Genomic DNA, 19947 nt, shown 5'->3' with positions numbered 1-19947 from the left:
AAGCTCACTATAGACTAGAAAGCTCTTGGGAACCTGTTGCCCTGTATTCCAGTGCTGGAATTACTGTTTTTCAACATGAGGGCTATGAATTTAATCTTCAGTCTTGTACACCAAACACATTACCCACAGTTTTAGTTCCTTTGAGATAGTTGCTTAAATTTCTGTTAGAAACTTTAGTACACCATTTATTAACTACATTCACAGTAAATCTACACTATTAATTGACATGATACATAACCTATGCACTGACTTTATTATTACACATCTATTTTTATTTAGAAAGCTCTTCCTGCATAACAATATGAGTATACTGTACTTAACTTTTTAGTCCTATCATGCAAGCTATAAGAAAAACAATTAAGTTTATGTCACTGATCACATACAATGACATCAAATATATACATTTTGTTACAGTTTTATTTGCCATTTGTTTTCAATATAATTATTAAAATATCTGAATTATTTGCTATAGAAAAATGATATATTCTTTAATAGTAATAAAAAATATTCATTAAATAAAATCCTTGCAGGAGAGGTGTATAGCTGGAACACCAGCATATTAGAGGCTATTTGAGAAGGATAATGAGTTTGAGGCCAGCTTGTTTTAAATAGGTCAAAAGTGCTTCAAAGTAAAAAAATAAATAAAATATAAGAATAACAATATCAATCTGTATTTTGTACTATAATAGTGAATAAATATTGCACACTAGGATTCAGTTCTTATACTTCTGAAGATTTATAGTGAAATGAGAATACAAACAGGAAAAATATTGATACTCATGTAAATTAAAATGAACAACATGGTTTGTTCTGAAGGTAAATTTCAATATGCTTATGATATGCAGAGTCATAAGCACTTTGCCTATTGTCATATTAGCATGATCAATTTAATTGCATTTTCTAGGTCTGTAGAAATGGCTCCTCCATGAAGCATGTATTGTTCCTTTTTTTCTCTTTTCAGGAGACGATTGTTTCTTTCCTAGCACGCAGTCCAGTTGACTTACAACATCCTGTACATACAGCTTCATGGGTAACTGGTGTCTCTGGTCTCTGTGAGCTCCTGTGCTTATGTGTACACACCCATATAGTCACACATACATATAATTAAATGCATAATGCAGCTTTACAATAGCTTGTTTTACATTCCCTGTCATATTTTAGTAAATTAATATTAGTGTAGCATGAGCATTATAACAAATCACTGATAATATTTTATGTAGTCATATGTTACTTTGTCGGTATGATATGCTTGCAATTGTGTGTGTGTGTGTGTGTGTGTGTGTGTGTGTGTGTTAGAGATAATGTTAAACTGAAATCTTTATGTACTCTGGGTGAGCCACACACTTCTGAGCACTAAAGTTTTGTTTGTTCAAGCCCCAAACTGTTACATTTCAAATAATAAACAGAAACAAGCAAAGTGTCCTAGCAAAGACAAAAATTACAAAGGCTCAGTGGGTACTGAGATGGAATCTTTTAGATCAATTTACTTTCTATCTGAGACTTTGATTTGACATGTTGTAAGAAGACGATGAGGAGCTTTAGAATGGGGCCTCAGCCTCTGAGAACTGTCATTTGGATCACCAGAGACAATTTCTGTAGTCTGTCCATTTTGCCAAAGACTGACAATAAGCTGGGTTGCGCTGACATTGTTTTTCATCCAGCAGAAGGGTAGAAGCCATTTTTTTTTATTCTCATTACAACTTGATGATCATAGAGTTCTCAAGCAAGGCCCTAGGTAGAAAATGCATTGAACTCGAAAGAACTTGACAATTTAAGCTTGGTGTCCTTGTAAGACAGGGAGAGAGAAAATGGAAAATTAAGACATTGAAAAGTAAAAGAAATAGAATCTTGTAGATTAATTTTTAAAGTGTCTAAAGAGTTATTTTCATTTGGTTCCTCTTTTTTTAAATAAGAAAGTGAATTTGTAACTTGCTAATGAAAAAAGAAATCTTGAAATTCCATTATATTGCAGAAGAGAACCAGAATTTGATCTAGAAAAATTGGAGGTATGAAAAAAAGAAGAGTTCCATTAGGCTTATGATTGCATTGAGAAAAAAATTAAATGTCAAAATAAAATAATATGTCATTTTCATTTTATGACACATGAAATCATAGATGAAAATAATTAAATTTAAACTTTATTTTATAAAATAAAATATGATCTTCTATTTTCTAGTAAGAGAATACTTTAATTTGATCAATTTTCTAAACTCTGTAATATTATTTTTAATACATTTGAATATATATTCAAATTAAATTTTGATTCATTTTCATGTACAGAACTGAAAGACAAGGAATGTGTGATCCAATTAAGAGGCTGATTGGAAAAATGGATTGTCTTTATAAAAATGTCCCTTTCATTTACAATGCCCCTCTTCTACAGCCCTCTGGATTTCAGGAAAACACTTTGTCATGAGCGTCTATGATTTTTCCAAGTTAACAGTGATGTTGAAGCATAATGAACTCTGGTCTGTGCTCCACTAAAGAAGGCTACAATTGTCTTACAAGTCAATTTTAAAACACTCACAGCTTCACTTTCTTTTAACAGTCCTTTAGCTCAGAATGTTCTTGTCTGTCTGGGCCTGCCTTGAAATTGATCCTGGATTTGAAACTGACAACTGTGAACTAGCAAGAAAATGGTGCTGCAAGAGTTTTCATGTCAGAAGAAGATTCAAAGACTGGTCTGATTGTACAATTCATGGCTCAGTCACAAACAAACACAGATCCTAATCATTTGAGCTCTTCAGTTCACTCAGGTTTAGAAATGCTCTGTGTGTGTGTGTGTGTGTATGTGTGTGTGTGCAATAAAATGTAATGCAATGTATATATCAAATATTATACAATATTCTGGAGTTCTGAGGCAGTATTCTATAATCAAATACATTAATATTCCTGCACCTCAAAGGCATAATAGCCAAATTAGGAGAAATATGTGGCAATTATAGACTTTGTTACAGGAATTTTATTCCTGGTTCCAAAATGATTCAAATATTTCCAATGCTTATTATATTTTGTGGTTGTAGATATGATATTATAAGACTTTATTTTGAAAATATCTACTATAGGACGAGTGAAATATTTTAAAAACAGCATTAAATAACACAGCAGAGAAAATCTCAAGGCTAAGATGAAAACTCTCCTACATTTTAATGTGAACCCATTTCTGTGTGAAGTAAAAATCTGGGAAAAAAACCACAAATGTTAAGAACAAGCAGGAATTAATATCAAGGAAACTAACATGCAAGTAGGTTAAAGGTACCTTAAAAGAGTAATTATCATTTTCCAACTGTGTGAGAAACACAGAAACTCTTAATACCTTTTTCTGAAATCACATTAGCCCCCCCCAACCTCCATTACTCTACATAATTTCACCACAGACCAGTGTGAGTCATAAACACAGTTTGTAAGTGTTTTAGCTTTGTTAGTATATTACTACTGGAGTGGAAACTATTGAGGTTAAGCACTTGTAGACGCTGTAAAAGATACACTATAGATGTGATATTCATTGTATGGTTCACAGGGAGAAGGATACAGGCTGAATCATTGAAATGACTTGTACTTTCTTCCCCCAAAACAATCTCTCTCCCCTTATGTTCTCCCTTCCACTTTCTTAGGAATTTATAGTCAATATTTAACAGTTATGCATTAGACTGCCTTTCAGTGGATTGAAATCTCCATGTGCCCAAAGCAGGCTTTTAGACCCCAAGTGAACTGAATTTGAAAATTTCTGTACAACTGAATTAAATAACTTTTCATCATAAACTGTTATTTTTGTCTTTGTCTTCTTCATGGTTATTTTGTTTAGAAGCCTAGTACATAGAATTTGAATTTTATATTTTAAAGGTGACAGTTAATATCTGATTTTCACATTTACAGTTGCCTCTTCTACCAAATAGATAAAAAAATATTTACTGTTACCCCTTCTACAAAATAGATAGAAAAATACTAGATTTTATGAAGCTAGTATTTAAAAACTAGCAATAGAAACTATAATAACTATAATAGAAAGGATAGAATCAAGTGAAATATGCACTGTGAATAATCATAGAAATAATTGAAATGTTTAATAATTTTGATTTATAATACTTAATGTGAATAAAATAAATAAATATTTCCCATGTTATGTGCAATAAAATGGGAAATTTAATGCAATACACATATCAAATATTATAAAATACTCTGAATAGGTCTGAGGCAGTATTCCATAATCAAATAAATGAATATTTCTGTACCAAAGGGCACAATAGCCTCATTCGGAGAACAATGTGTGAATTATAGATAAAACTGTCACCAATATAAAGAGCTTAGCATATACAATATTTAGATATTGAAAAAAATGACTTTGTCTCAGCCCACTAAATTCTATACAAGTAAAATTAACTCAATTTAAAAGGTATATGATAAGCCGGGCAGTGGTGGTACACACGTTCAATTCCAGCACTTGAGAGACAGAGGCAGGCAGATTTCTGAGTTTGAGGTCAGCCTGGTCTACAGAGTGAGTTCCAGGACAGCCAGGGCTACACAGAGAAACCCGTCTCAAAAAACCAAAAAAAAAAAAAAAATAAATAAATAAATAAAAAAAATAAAAAAATAAAAGTAATATGATAATTTATAATAGTAAGTATTTCTAAATTTCTGACTGCTTAGGTACCCTGACAGGACTCATCTCTGTCTTCTGTTGCATCTCCTTAGTTCTTCAGTCATCTTCCCTTGCTTACTTTCCACTTTAAAATGTATTTAAGTTCAACATAAGCCATGGAATACATAAACACTGATAACATATTTACATGATTTTCTTTTAAAAATAAAATTCTCTGCAACACCAAACCCCTCCCCCCAAAAATCAATAGCTAATATGTCAAAGTATTTCTCATAAAAATGTTTGTATCTTGGAAATGAAGAAAAATGACCAAACTGCATGTTAACTAGATTTTTAAGTGCAATTTGGTGTTTGAAATTGTGAACTGACTAAGTGATTTCATGTCTTAGTGAGAGATGCTAACTAAGTCTCTCATCTAGAACAGATCCTGCAAAACTGTACACCCTGTGAGGTGGTAGTTAAACATGGCAAATTACAGAAGATTGGCTTGGAAGAGAAGAGTGAGTCACTTGGGGTTGTGGATTTGGGGGAGACTGTTGTATTCTCATTTGGGGTTTCATAGGAAAGATTGGGGAGAAATAGAGAGAACAGTTTTTCAGTATTTGGCTCAACTAAGGAAACAGATGTCACTGCTGAAATTCTACTCCATTTATGCATATTCTCCCCATGGTCGAGGTTCCTAAATTGCAGAGTTAACTTTCTATAGGCCCCACAGAGGAGAAAAATACTTCAAAGGAATAGCACCTGGGATGTGCATAGGTATGCTTATTAATTCATAAGTTAGAAAATTTTAAACTCATACCCAAATGGCATTAGCTTTTAAACACTAAAAAATTAAGAAAAAAGAGTGATTCGTCACTATATAAAATGTTAAATATGGTAAATGGTAGAATCACCCAGATAGAAATCAAGAGAGATAGAGCCAGGGCCATGGTCTTGTGTAATGAAAATAAAGGAACAGAATAAATAAAGGAAAAAGGAAAAGTGGCATCAAGATTTAGTTTTTTAAAGGTTAAAATAAAACATAACAAGATAAAACAAAATCTCAACTCAGACTTTAAAAATGCTATCACAGATGATACACACACAGTCACATACATATAGTCATTTGTCTGATTCATAGAAGAAATGAGGACAGGAAGAGAGGACATCCATATGTATCCATGTAAATTAGATTATTTGTAAGGATACTAGCTAAAAGCCATTTTAGGACAAAATATGTCTGAACAACCTTGAGGTGTCACAGAGTTATCAGTTATCTGACACTAAGAAGTATCAGCTTTGCATTATTTTTTTTGTTATTGTATTATCAATAAACGTGATGGTGGGTCTCCTTTTGAGAAACTGTATAGATATGCCCAGATTTTAAGATTATTTTGTTTTGTTTTCTTGATGTTGAGTTTTTTGGGCATGCTAAACACTAATTCTCTGTCGGATGTATACCTACACAAAGCATTTTCACATTGCATGGAATATCTCTTCTCTAGAGTGATGGTGTCCTTTCCTTTACAGAGCCTTTTCATTTCATGTGGTCCTATTTGCTAACTTTTATTCTTAATCGCTGTGATATGAGACAATGAGTTCAAATGCATTCTCTACTTTCTCTGTGTGACATCTAGAGTACTAAGTTGGATGCTGAGGGCCTTCGTCGATTTGATTTTGAGGTTTGATAAGAAGAGTTACGGATTATGTTTGGGGCTCATTCTTATGCATTTGTTGATCTAGTTTGACCAAGACCATTTGTTGACAATGTTGTCTTTGCTTAACTCTATTCTTGGCCTCATTGCCAATAATCATGTGCTGTTGAAGTGATAGATTTTATGTGCACAGTAAATTCTAGTTCATCAATTGATGATCTGTTTTATGCTCTTATCATGCTGATTTCAATACCAGGATTTTACTGGAATCTACTGTGGGGATAACCCAAAAAGATTTTTTGTTGTTGTTCAGGACTGTTTTCAATATTATTAGTCTCTTGTACTTATTCATGAAATTTAAGATTATTTTTCAGTTTCATTGAAGAATTGCATTTGGATTGTGATGAGACGAGTCTGTACATTTCACACTATTAATCCTGCCAAGAGGAGGACAAAAGAGGCCTTTCCATTTGGTGTATGTTCTTTTAGCTTTTTGTTCATGACCTTAAAATTTACATTGTGTAAGCATTTCATTTCCTTGGCTAGATTTACTCCAAGATACTTTCTTTTATTTTGAAGCTCTTTGAATGGAGCTGTTTCCCTGGCTTTTTTCTCACAGTTTTTCAATAGCATTGAGTAATACTATTGGATTTTATGTGTTAATTTTTTACCTTTCTACTTATTAAATGTGGTTATGAGCTGTTGGACTTTTCATAGTGAAGTCTTAAGGTTGTCTTTTATGTATAAAATCATATTTTCTGAAAACAATAATATGTTGACTTTTAAAATCTACTTTATCCTCCAATTTTGCCTTATTACTTTAACTAAAACTTCAATAGGTAAGAAATGAGTAGGCATAGTTTTCTTATTCCTAATTTTAGTGAAAGTGATTTGAGTTTTTCTCTGTTAAGCAATGGACTTCTATGACATACACAGTTAGCTGTGGACATCTTATCTAATGTTTTTGTCATGTGGAAACACACACCTTGTATCCTTAGCCTATCTCCGAATTTTATCATGAAGATTACTTGATTTTTGTCAAAGGCCTTTTCTGAGAAAAATAAGATGAATATTTGATTTATTTTTTGTTGTTTATTTATCTAACAGATTACATTCATTGGCATGTATTTGTTGAACCAACCATATATAACTGGTTTGAAGCAAGCTTTAAGGTGATAGACAGCCTTATGATATTGTTCTTGATTTTCATTTGGAAGTGTTTTTTGAGATTTTTACTACCTATTCATCAGAGAAATGATCCTACAGCTTTATTTTGGCTTTTGTCTAGTTTTGAAATCAGAATAATACTGGTTTCTTAAAAATAAATTGGAAATGTTCCTTCATTTTCTATTTTGCAGAATCTTTGTGGAGTAGTGTTCTTTGAAAGTCTCCCTGTTTCCATGTTGAATCGCTCAAATGGACAAGAAATATTTTTTTTTTTAAAGTTCAACATCTTAATGCATCCAGGAAATAGAAAATAAACTATTCTGATAGTTTTAGTTTACCTTAGTTCGAATAGCAAAATTATCTCTATATGTAGAACTTCAATATACATATATATCAATACATTGTACAGATATAAATATACATGTATTTTGGTTATTATATTATCAATAAATGTGATGGTGTGTCTCCTTTTGAGAAACTGTATAAATATGCCCAAATTATACATATATACATATACATATATATATATATATATATATACATATATATATATAATTTGTATATGTATATATGTGTATATATATATAAATAATATCAATACAAATATGTGTGTCTTTGTGTATATTGACATTATTTCATAAATGTTTGGAAACAGATCGAAATGCTAGTAGGAACAGTCATTATTGCAACCAGTGTAGATGCCCCACAGAAAGCTGAAAAAATTCATTAACCACAAAAAATTTAGCAATAACCCTCTCAGGCATGTAGTCAGAGAGGTCTGTAAATCAATAGTGAAATAGTTGCTTTTCTAGTCAAAATAGCCAAAAAAATTAAAGTACCTAAGATACCTACCAGCTGCCTAATTGCTGAGGAAAATGTGGTGTATTCACACAGTGGAATACTATTAATTTATTAAAAACTTTACTATAAATTTGAAGATAAATAGGGAGAGCTGAAAACACTAATGTGAGTGAGACACACACATTCTGAATGAGATAAACACAGATCAAAGGAGAAACTTTGCATCTTTTAAGTAACTTGTGAATATTGGGCTTGAATCTTTAGGCATATATGTTTATTGGCTATCCATAGAAAACAACAGTTTGTAAGGGGCATGAGGGGAGGGCACTCAAGGAAGGGAAGATAGAACATAATGGAATTAAGCCTTAAGGGGAGTACAACAGGAAAGGCTAAAGGGTAGTATGGGCTCAGGGACAGGTCATTAACAACAGTTTAAAAAGTAACAGTTTAGAACCTTAATACAGTGAAAGTTTACAAATGCACACACATGGACACACACATATACACACACATGGGAGAGACAGAAGGACGGGAGGGGGAGAGGTAAAGGGAGAGGGAGGGGGAGGGGAGAGGGAGGGGGGAGGGATGGGGGGGAGGGAGAGGGAGGTGGGAGGGATGAGGGAGAGGGAGAGGGAGGTGGGAGGGGAGAGGGAGAGGGAGAAGGAGAGGGAGAGGGAATCATAAAATAGAGTTAACCTACAGTGTTCTTACTAGATATCCCAAAATAGCACAGAAAAACCTATGTTAGAAATGAGTTGGATTTATTAGAGTTGTTGGTTGCTGAGGTCCCATAACATTATAAGTAATTGTCAGTAGTATTGGTGAACCTCCAAAACTTGATGGTAAAACCTTATTGCTGCAAATGCCTCATAGTTGAATGAAAGATTATGGAGATATTAAGCTTCAGCCCTTTAGCTTATTTTCACAGTGCTGGAATGTGATCTTCAAGGTGCTGGAGGAGAACAATAATAAGTAATCATACTTTTCTTTGAATCTCAAGAGCTGTACTAGCACCTGACTTGGCAAGACATGCTCACACGTATGGCATGAACATCATGGCTTTCTCATTGAATATAAATCATCTTCTATGAAGGGAAACTCCTTTATTACAGGATGCGGAATCTTTATTGTCAACTTGACTATCTGTAAGGCATACCTGCGTGGATCTTAATGATTGAAAAGTTTGATATGGAAAGACCCACCCTAAATTTGGACCACAACTTCTGGTAGCATCTCACATGAGAGGACATGAACACAGGAACCGTTTTGCTTTTTGTCTGTTTGGCCTGACTGGCTAGCCTAACTTGTTCCTGATACATTCCCACACAGTTATTAGAACATATTTCTTTGAGATTCCAACATAGACTGAATTCCTGCTGAGAAATTCATCTTTGTGAACTCAACAATAACCAGATTCTTGTTCTTCCTTTTGGGATATAGCCACTGTTGCAATACCTGAACTGCAACCTGTAAAGCAAGCTGAATATGTATGCTCATTATATTAGTTTTCTTCCTCTAAAAAACCCTGGTTAATACATCTTGCTGTAGTAAAAGATAAGAGACCTCTGTCTAGAAAAATCATATATCTGTGACAAAACCAAATACTATTACATGGCTAACTGGTCATAGAATTAAACGACTCATGAGAGCTTATCCTTACACACATAGCTTAATGTATCTCTAAATAGTCCTCAGAGAGCCTTCAATTTCCAGTGTGTGGTGATTATGGTGGACAGTACTGAGATCAATGGTAACTATAAAGGTATTGATTAAGGAAGTTAAGAGAGTGCAGAATGATCAGAAGTAAAAAGGTAATCTATATCATATCCTGCCTCTCATAGGCTTGGGGGTGTGAACACTTCACCCTGGTTGCTGGTGCTTTTTTGAAATCAGGGTAGTCTTGGGAAGTATGGCCTTAGGATGGTTTTCAGATAATATAGCCTCAAACTGTTTCTACTTTAGCTTTTCTGTTTCATGCTTCTGGCTTTAAATTTGAGCTTTCCCTTTTCCAATCTTCTACAAATATCATGCCTGCTACTAGCTATATGCTTCCTAGCAATGGTGTCTCTTATCTATTTGAAAATGTTACTTCAAGTAAAGTTTGCCATATGTTGATTTTGTGCATTGTGTTTTTTATCTCAGCAACAAAAAAGCAAATAATACAGATTTTGGCAACAGAGAATATACAGTTGCTATGAAGAACCTGACCATATTGGGTTTTGGAGGAATGAGGAAGTCTTTGTAATTTTGGATTAGATAAGCATCAAGTACTATAAGCAGATATTAAAGAGCCTACCTATTATGAGTTTAGAAGACAGTAGTGATAATTCCACCCTGGACTGTAGAGGTCATGATCTTAAGAGTTAAAAAGGCAAAACAGAATTTAAAAGCAACTTCTGTAGAGGACATAATGTGATCTTTTGGCAAAGAGCCCAGCTTCCTATGCTCATTTCCAGAATATTTACAGAGGCTAAACTAACTAGGAATAAAGTAATCTATTTGGCTAAAGAAACTTCTAGTCAGCATTACATTTACTCTGTAGCATAGATATTCATGTATTTAATAAGAAGCTAGGCATTGTAAAATAAATGTAGTGTATAAGTAGTACAAAATGCTTAATTGGAGAGTAAAAGAACACCTATAAATTATTATTGTAGCCAGGGTTTGGGAAGCAAGATACAAGTTTACAAAATGGAATAACATTTTACTCTGGAGTAGGACAAGCATACATGATCATAAACTGACTCCTAATAACTTATCATTACACCCAAATTTATACACCTCTACTTAACCCTCATCAAATATTTCATTTACATGTTATATGTTGATTCACACACACACACACACACACACACACACACACACACACACACACACCTGCAACTGCTCAAGACAAACATATTAAGAGACTACAGAGACTATTGAATGTTCATCCTTAAATGGGATAGAGATTATGACAGAGATGGTAGGTGACTACAATGAAACTATGACTTCTTAACACAACAGGGAACCTGATACATAGAGATTCTACTGACTTTTGTAAGTTTATTTTGTACCCTATTACTTTGCTGACACTGTTGATTCCTTATAGAATTATTCTAGTAGTCTTTTCCATTTCTTATGCAAAAATGTATTGCCTGTAGATATAATTTTAACTTCGTTTTCCTTTGCTTTTTCTCTGATTTTCTCACCCTGGTTTGTTGCTACCGCTAGTATTTTAAGTAAGGTATTGAAGATGAATGGGGTTAATATTCATTTATGTCTTATTCTTGATTTTAAAAATATCTGATGCTTTTCTCAAATCAGGAGGATATTTCTGTTTGTATGTATGCAAGTATGTATGTATGTGTGTATACTAGGCTATGAATATGAATGTGTATATTGAGCTATGTATGTTTGTATATTCTTACTCTATGACTCATAATGCTATTTTTTGCATCAATTAAAATAACCGTATGATTTTTATATTTAGGCCAATTATATGCCATACTTTTTTTGACTTACTTATGTTGAATAATCACTGCATATCTGGAATAAAGCCTATTTGCTCATGGATGTTTTTCTGCATGCTTCTTTGTGGTTATAAAATGTTTATTGAGCATTTTTGGATTTATTACTATCGGGTCTATTGACATTAATGTTTTGCTGTTATTATTGTATACTTTTATGTAGTTTGGTTAGTATATTTAATTCCTTATCTAGAAGTATATTGGAAGTGCTCTTTTGTTGTGTTCTACTTTTTTCATCAATATAAGAATTATTTGTTTTAGGTCATTGCTGAAAGTCTGTTGAAATTATACTTTGGATCCACCCAGCCAAGGACTGCTGGAGTGGTTGGCCTCTTTATAATTTTTAACTCTTTCACTTTCTTTATTTGTTATAGATATGTTTAAGTTGCAAATGTCTTCATGTGTAAAACTTGGTGGTATAGAGGAATCTAGAAATGTGTCCATTTCTTCTAGATTATTTCCAGAATGCATGACTGTCTTCATCTGTGGTTACTTTTTTGTTATGTCCTCATTCTTAATATCTGAGTAGTATTCCACTGGGTATATGAACCACACTGTCTGTTTCGTTTCTTCTATTATGGGACATCTGGGTTGTTTCCAACTTTTAGCTATCACAAACAACATCTCTATGAACATAGTAGAGTATGTTCCCCTGTGGCATAGTGTAGAATCCTTTGGGTATATTCCCAAGAGATATATTTCTAGGTCTTCAGGTAGATCTATTTCCAATTTTCTGAGGACCTTAAGGATTAATTTCAAAAGCAGTTGTACCAGTTTGCAAATCCCACCAGTAATGGAGGACTGTTCCTCTTTCTCCACATGTGTTGTCACCTGCTGCAGACGGACTTTTCTGGGGTTCCTGATCTGCGGGGAAATGGGTCTCTGGTTGTAGGTGAGCGAGGATTCGGAGAATGTGGGGTGTCAAACAGACACCCGGACACAAGGGAGTGTGGTATCTGAATGCAAATTGTTAAATTGAGCATCAGACTATTTATACAGAAGAAAATAGGGAAGTAAGTACACAAAACAGAGGAATGCAAACCTGGAAGGGCTGGCAGGAATCAACTGGGATAATATTCAATGTTAAAAACTGGGATCAAAAACAGCTCCACCTAAAGACAGTTCAAAGTCAGTAGCTGAGGGCAAGGGCTTCATGCCCTTGCCAAAGATCCTATAGTCCACCTTCCCCCTTGGCCATTTTAATGCTAGTGTATGGGTGTAACTCAGCTACCTATGGTTCTAAGTATCTACCCTGGTTCCTCTTTAGATCACAAACTTCCTTCTTCCTAGACAGTGATAAATTCCTATGTAGGGCAGTGACTAGCTGCCTAGACCCAAGGGTCAGCTCAAGAACTGACTGCCCAGGATCTGATATGGCTATGTATTAAGGGAAAGCACATGGATTTGTTTTCCAACTAAAGCAAGGACATTGGAGCATTCGTTATACAAAATGCCACNATTCCAGGAGACTNAGTTTCCTTGAACTTTTTGCCTCAGGACAGTGCCCAGGTTTTTGGGGCCTGTTGGCTCATGTCACTACTGCAAAGAATGTAACAGTCACCTAAGGTTTTGACCTTAGCCATTCTGATTGATGTAAGGTGGAATTTCAGGGTTGTTTTGATTTGCATTTCCATGATCACTAAGAACTTTGAACATTTATTTAGGTGCTTCTCAGCCATTCAAGATTCCTCTATTGTGAAATCTCAGTTTAGTTCTATACCCCTTTTTTGGATTGGGTTGTTTGGTTTTTTTGATGGTTGGCTTCTTGAGTACTTTATATATTTTGGATATTAGCCCTCTGTCAGATGTGCAGTTAGTGAGGATTTTTTCTCAGTCTGTAGGTTGCCCATTTGTCTTATTGACTATGTCTTTTGACTGACAGATGCTTTCCAGTTTCAAGAGGTTCCATTTATCAATTCTTTTTCTTAGAGTGTGAGCCATTGGAATTAGTTTAGGAAATTTCCCCCCATGCCCATGAGTTCAAGGCTCTTTTCCACATTCTGTTCAGTGTATCTGGTTTTAGGTTGAGGTCCTTGATCTACTTGGACTTGAGCTTTGTGTAAGGTGACATATATGGGTCTAATTTCATTTTTCTACATACAGACAGCCAGCTAGACCAGCACCACTTATTGAAGAATTGAAGATGTTTCTTTTTTCAGTTGTATATTTTTGGCTTCTTTATCAAAGATCAAATGTAAGTAAGTGTGTGGTTTTAATTCTGGGACTTCAATTCTATTCCATTGATCAAAGTGTCTGTATCTGTACCAATATCAAGCAGCTTTTATCACTATGGCTCAGTAATAAAGCTTAGGGTCAAGGATAGTGATTCTCCAAGCCATTACTTTTATTGTTAAGCATTGTTTGTTTTGTTTTGTTTTGTTTTGTTTTGCTATTCTGGGTTTTTGCCTTTTCAGATGAATTTGAGAATTGCTCTCTCCATGAATAATTGTGTTGGGATTTTGATTGGGATTGCATTGAATCTGTAGGATGGCCATTTTTACTATGTTAATTCTGCCAATTCATGAGCATGGGAGATTTCTCCATTTTCTGATATCTTCTTCATTTTCTTTCGTGGGAGACTTGAAGTTATTGTCATACAGATCTTTCACTTGTTTGGTTAGAGTTACCTCAAGATATTTTATTTGTGGCTACTGTGAAGGAATTTCTTTTCCTAATTTTTTCTCAGCTTGTTTATCATTTTTATAGAGAAAGGCTACTCATTTATTTGAGTTAATTTTATATCTGGCCAATTTGCTGAAGTTATTAATCAGCTGGAGATGTTCTCTGGTATAGGTTTTGGGGTCTCTTATGCATACTATCTTATCATCTGCAAATAGTGATACCTTTATTTCTTGTTTGCCAATTTGTACCTTAGAACCCATTTATACCAATCCTGGGCATAGACCCAAAAGATGCTCCAACATATAACAAGGACACATGTTCCACTATGTTCATACCAGCCTTATTTATAATAGCTAGAACCTGGAAAGAATCCAGGTGCCCTTCAACAGAGGAATAGATACAGAAAATGTGGTACATTTACACAATGGAGTACTACTCAACTATTAAAAACAATGAATTCATGAGATTCTTAGGCAAATGAGTGGAAATAGAAAATATCATCCTGATTTCATAACCCAGTCACAAAAGAATACACATGGTATGCACTCACTGATAACTGTATATTATCTCAAAAGGTTGGAATACCCAAGATACAATTTCACAAACCACATGATGTTCAAGAAGAAGGAAGACCAAAGTGTGGATGCTTCAGTCTTTCTTAGAAGGGGGGAACAAAATACTTGGAGGAGGAAATATGGAGACAAAGTGTGGAGCAGAGACTGAAGAAAATGCTATCCAGAGAATGCCCTACCTTGGTATTCATCCCATATACAGAAACCAAACCTGGACACTGTTGCTGATGCCAAAAGTAATTGCTGACAGGAGTCTGATACAGCTGCCTCCCAAGAGGCTCTGCCAGAGCCTGACAAATACAGAGGCAGATGCTCTCAGCCAGCCATTAGACTGAGTGCAGGGTCCCCAATGGAGGAGTTAGAGAAAGAACTGAAGGAGATGAGGGGGTTTGCAACCCCATAAGAAGAACAAAAATATCAACCAACCAGACCCCACAAAGATTCCAGGGACTAAACCACCAACCAAACACATGGAGGGACCCATGGCTCTAGCCACATATGTAGCTGAGGATGGCCTTGTCAGACATCAATAGGAGGAGAAGCCCTTTGTCCTGAGAGGGCTGGATGTCCCAGTGTAGATAAATGTGAGAGTGGCAAGGCAGGAGTGAGTAGGTGGATGAGGGAGCACACTTATAGAAGCAGGGGGAGGGAGGATGGTCTAGGGGGTTTCTAGAGGGGAAAGTAGGAAAGGGGATAAAATTTTAAATGTAGATGAATAAAATATCCAATAAAAATAGCAGAGGAATAAGAAAAAAAAAAAAATGAGCTCCCCCCTTTAATATATATATATATATATATATATATATATATATATATATANAGAGAGAGAGAGAGAGAGAGAGAGAACTATAAATTCTTTTAAATGTGTCCCTCAGGTTTTACTGTCATCTGTATTCATTTTCATTTAACTATAAGTATTGTTTTCTTTCCTGTTTTTTGCTTCACTAAGTCATAATTCTGTAATATTCTGTTTAATTTCATGAATTTAAGTTATTACTATTGCTGTTGATATTATGTACTATTGGATGTGATCAGACAAGTTACATAGAGATGCTTCACGTTTTTGCTATATGCGAAGATTTGTTTTTCATCCTAGTGTATGGGCTATTTCAGAAAAGCTCCCATGAGCTGCTAAGTAGAATGCATATTCTTTGGTGTTTGGGTTGAATATGTGTAGAAATCTGTTAGACGCAATTTACTTATCCTGTTATTTAGTTGTGAGCTTTTCTGTTTACTTTGGTTCAGATGACCTTTCTATTAGATAAAATGGAATATTGAAGTCTCCCATTATTTCTCAAGAGAGGAGCATAATTTGTTCCACATCAGATATAAAACAGTAAAATAAGCTTAACACCCCCAGGAAAAGAAAACAATAAAGAAAAATGAAATTTCATGATCACTATTATAATTTATGATCACTATTGCAGAGAGCAGAAGAACATTTGCTGGTATTTGAGAAAGCAACACAACACGTGTGAGTTGTGAAGTAATTCTGATCCTTGCCCCTCATGGCCTTGAAACAAAAGGTTCCTTCTAGAACTCTGAATCTTAAGGGATAATGTAAAGACTGCAGAAATCAGTATGCTAGCTCTACTCAGATCAACATTGTGACCACAAGGAATTATCTTATGTAGTGAAGGATAATGGAAGCCATATAAAAATGGAATACAATGGCACATAAAGTCCTGCGATTTATGAGAATATATCAAAAGCAAGAGCAGTCCTTCTATGCTAAAATGAGATAACTATAAGCTTTGTCACAAATTTCTCTTGAGTTTTTTATTTTCTTCCTTGATGCATTTTCTCATACTGTGGGCTTTCTTACTCTTCCACAGGTTTTTGTTGGTTAAACTCAAATGAAATGGCTTTTCATCTTCTCTCTTACATTTTTCCTATTTGGGCAGCTGCTCTGATTTATCACTTGCTTGCCCTGAATTTCGTTTCAATGCTAATTAAATTGTCCCTGAGCTTGAAAAGGAAAGAATGTTGGAACTAGGATTTGATTTTGTCATAGAAATAAATTTACAAATTCTATAAATGGAGTATTAGCTTATTGATACTGTACTTTGAAAGAAAATGTGTCTGTGCATGTGTATGTGTTTGTGTGTGCATGTGTGTGTGCTTGTGTGTGTTAAATTGACAAATCTAAAATACTATCAAATGTCTGTCTGTCTCTATCATCTCAAAATATCTCTATCTGTATTTTTCTCTTTATCTCTATATCTAAATATCTATCCATATCTAATCTATAACTGCCTATTTATATTTGATTTTTTTTTTTACCTTTATTCAGTTTGGGAGTTTCATTGTTTGATTGAATGAAACTAAGTAGATTTTAGACTTAATTATTCTTCCTCAGTCATTATTCCTAATTATTTAACGAACTCAAAATATAAATATATGGATAACAATGGGTAATCTAAAGGAAATCCAGATTCCCTTCAGATATTGATCTAAACTCTTAAATATTGTCCCATTTTCTTGAACAAACATCAGGAACATCTAAGAGTACTTGATTTTAAACATAAAATATCCTTTTAAAAGGCATTATGTAACATAAAAAAATGTGCCTGTGCCTATGCTTAAAACAACCAACACATTGAGAAATAATAGTTTGTTGACCTGACTTCATTTTTCATTAATTTACTTACAAGGCAAAGTTTATTTTCTTGTGATAGGATACAATGTTGTAGCTGTTATATAATAAGACTTGAGCTTTGAATAGTGCTGAAAACAGACTCACCCAGGCTCTTCCTCTGCAGCTGCACTTACTTAACATTTGTAGAACAAACAAGACATAATGAACCCACCTTACATCTGTTTCTCTCCATGTACCTGAGATAAAAGTAATTGCTGGAAACTTTTAATTAATATGATCATCTCTGGTTATTGAAAAAAAGAAGCCTGTAGAAGAATGTGAAATGATCCATTCATATCTCCTTGTACAAAGCTCAAGTCTAAGTAGATCAAAGACCTTCACATAAAACCAGAGACACTGACATTTATAGAGGGGAAAGTGGGAAAATCCTTGAAGATATGGGCATAGGAGAAAAATTCCTAAACAGAACAGCAATGGCTTGTGCTGTAAAATCAAGAATTGACAAATGGGACCTCATAAAATTGCAAAGCTTCTGTAAGGCAAAAGACACTGTCTACAAGACAAAAAGGCCACCAACAGATTGGGAAAGTATTTTTACTGATTTTAAATATGATAGGTGACAAATACCCAATATATACAAAGAGCTCAAGAAGCTGGACTCCAGAAATTAAAATAACCCCATTAAAAATGGGGTACAAAGCAGAACAAAGAATTCTCAACTGAGGAATAAAGAAGGGCTAAGAAGCACCTGAAAAAAATGTTCAATATCCTTAATCATCAGGGAAATGCAAATCAAAACAACCTTGAGATTCCATCTCACACCAGTCAGAATGGCTAAGATCAAAAATTCCATTGACAGCAGATGCTGGCGAGGTTGTGGAGAAAGAGGAACACTCCTTCATAGCTGGTGGGATTGCAAGCTTGTACAACCACTCTGGAAGTCAGTCTGGCGGTTCCTCAGAAAATTGGACAAAGTACTACCAGAAGATCTAGCAATACCACTCTTGGGCCTGTACCCAGAACATGTTCCAACTGGTAATAAGGAAACATGATCCACTATGTTCATAGCAGCCTTATTTATAATAGCCAGAAGCTGGAAAGAACCCACATGTTTCTCAAGAGAAGAATGGATACAGAAAATGTGGAACATTTACACAATGGAGTATTACTCAGCTATTAAAAACAATGATTTATGAAATTCTTAGGCAAATGGATATATCTGGAGGATACTATCCTTAGTGAGGTAACCCAATCACAAAAGAAGTCACTAGCTATGCACTCACTGATAAGTGGATATTTGCCCAGAAACTTAGACTACCCAAGATACAATTTGCAAAACACAAGAAAACCAAGAAGGAAGACCAACATGTGTATACTTCATTCCTCTTTAGAATAGGGAACAAAATACCCATGAAAGGAGTTACAGAGACAAAGTTTGGAGCTAAGACGAAAGGATGGACTATCCAGATTCTAACCCACCCATGTATTCATCCCATAATCAGCCACCAAACCCAGACACTCTTGCATATACCAACAAGATTTTGCTTAAGGGACCCTGCTTTAGCTGTCTCCTGGGTGACTATGCCAGTGTCTGGCAAATACAGAAGTGGATGCTCACAGTCATCTATAGGATGGAACACAGGGCCCCCAATGGAGGAGCTAGAAAAAGTCCCCAATGAGCTGAAGGTGTCTGCAACCCAATAAGTGGAACAATAATATGAACTAACCAGTACCCCCAGAGCTCGTGTCTCTAGCTGCATACATAGCAGAAGATGGCGTATTCAGTCATCATTAGGAAGAGATGCCACTTGGTCTTGCAAACTTTGTATGCCCCAATACAGGGAAAGCCAGGGCCAAGAAGTGGGAGTGGGTAGGTAGGGGATCAGGGCAGGGGGAGTGTATAGGGAACTTTTGGGATAGCATTTGAAGTGTAAATAAAGAAAATATCTAACCAAAAATAGAAAGAAAGAAAGAAAGAAAGAAAGAAAGAAAGAAAGAAAGAAAGAAAGAAAGAAAGAAAAGAAAGAAAAGAAAAGAAAAGAAAGAAAAAAAGAAGCCACTATTTTGGAATAAAGCTAAATAATATAACTCCCTGTATTTGACAATATCTTGAAAATATGATTTCCTGATACTGTCGATAGAGTTTACTTTGTTTGTAAGATCAGCTTTAACATTTTTACTCACTCGTCTGCTCATTTGGCAGAATGTGCTTTTTTTTTTTTTCTTTAGTGACTTTCTTTTTTTTTCTTTTTTTAAAATTATTATTATTTTCTTAATTTACATTTTAAATGCTATCCTGAAAGTTCCCTATACACCCCTCCCCTGCCCCTGCTACCCTACCTACCCACTCCCACTACTTGGCCCAGGCCTTCCCTTGTGCTGGGTCATATAAAGTTTGCAAGACCAAGGGGCCTCTCTTCCCAGTGATGGCCGATTAGGC

This window comes from Mus pahari, chromosome 8 (genome assembly GCF_900095145.1).
Source record: "Mus pahari chromosome 8, PAHARI_EIJ_v1.1, whole genome shotgun sequence".
Classification (NCBI taxonomy): Eukaryota; Metazoa; Chordata; class Mammalia; order Rodentia; family Muridae; genus Mus; species Mus pahari.
This window is presented reverse-complemented; position numbering follows the sequence as displayed.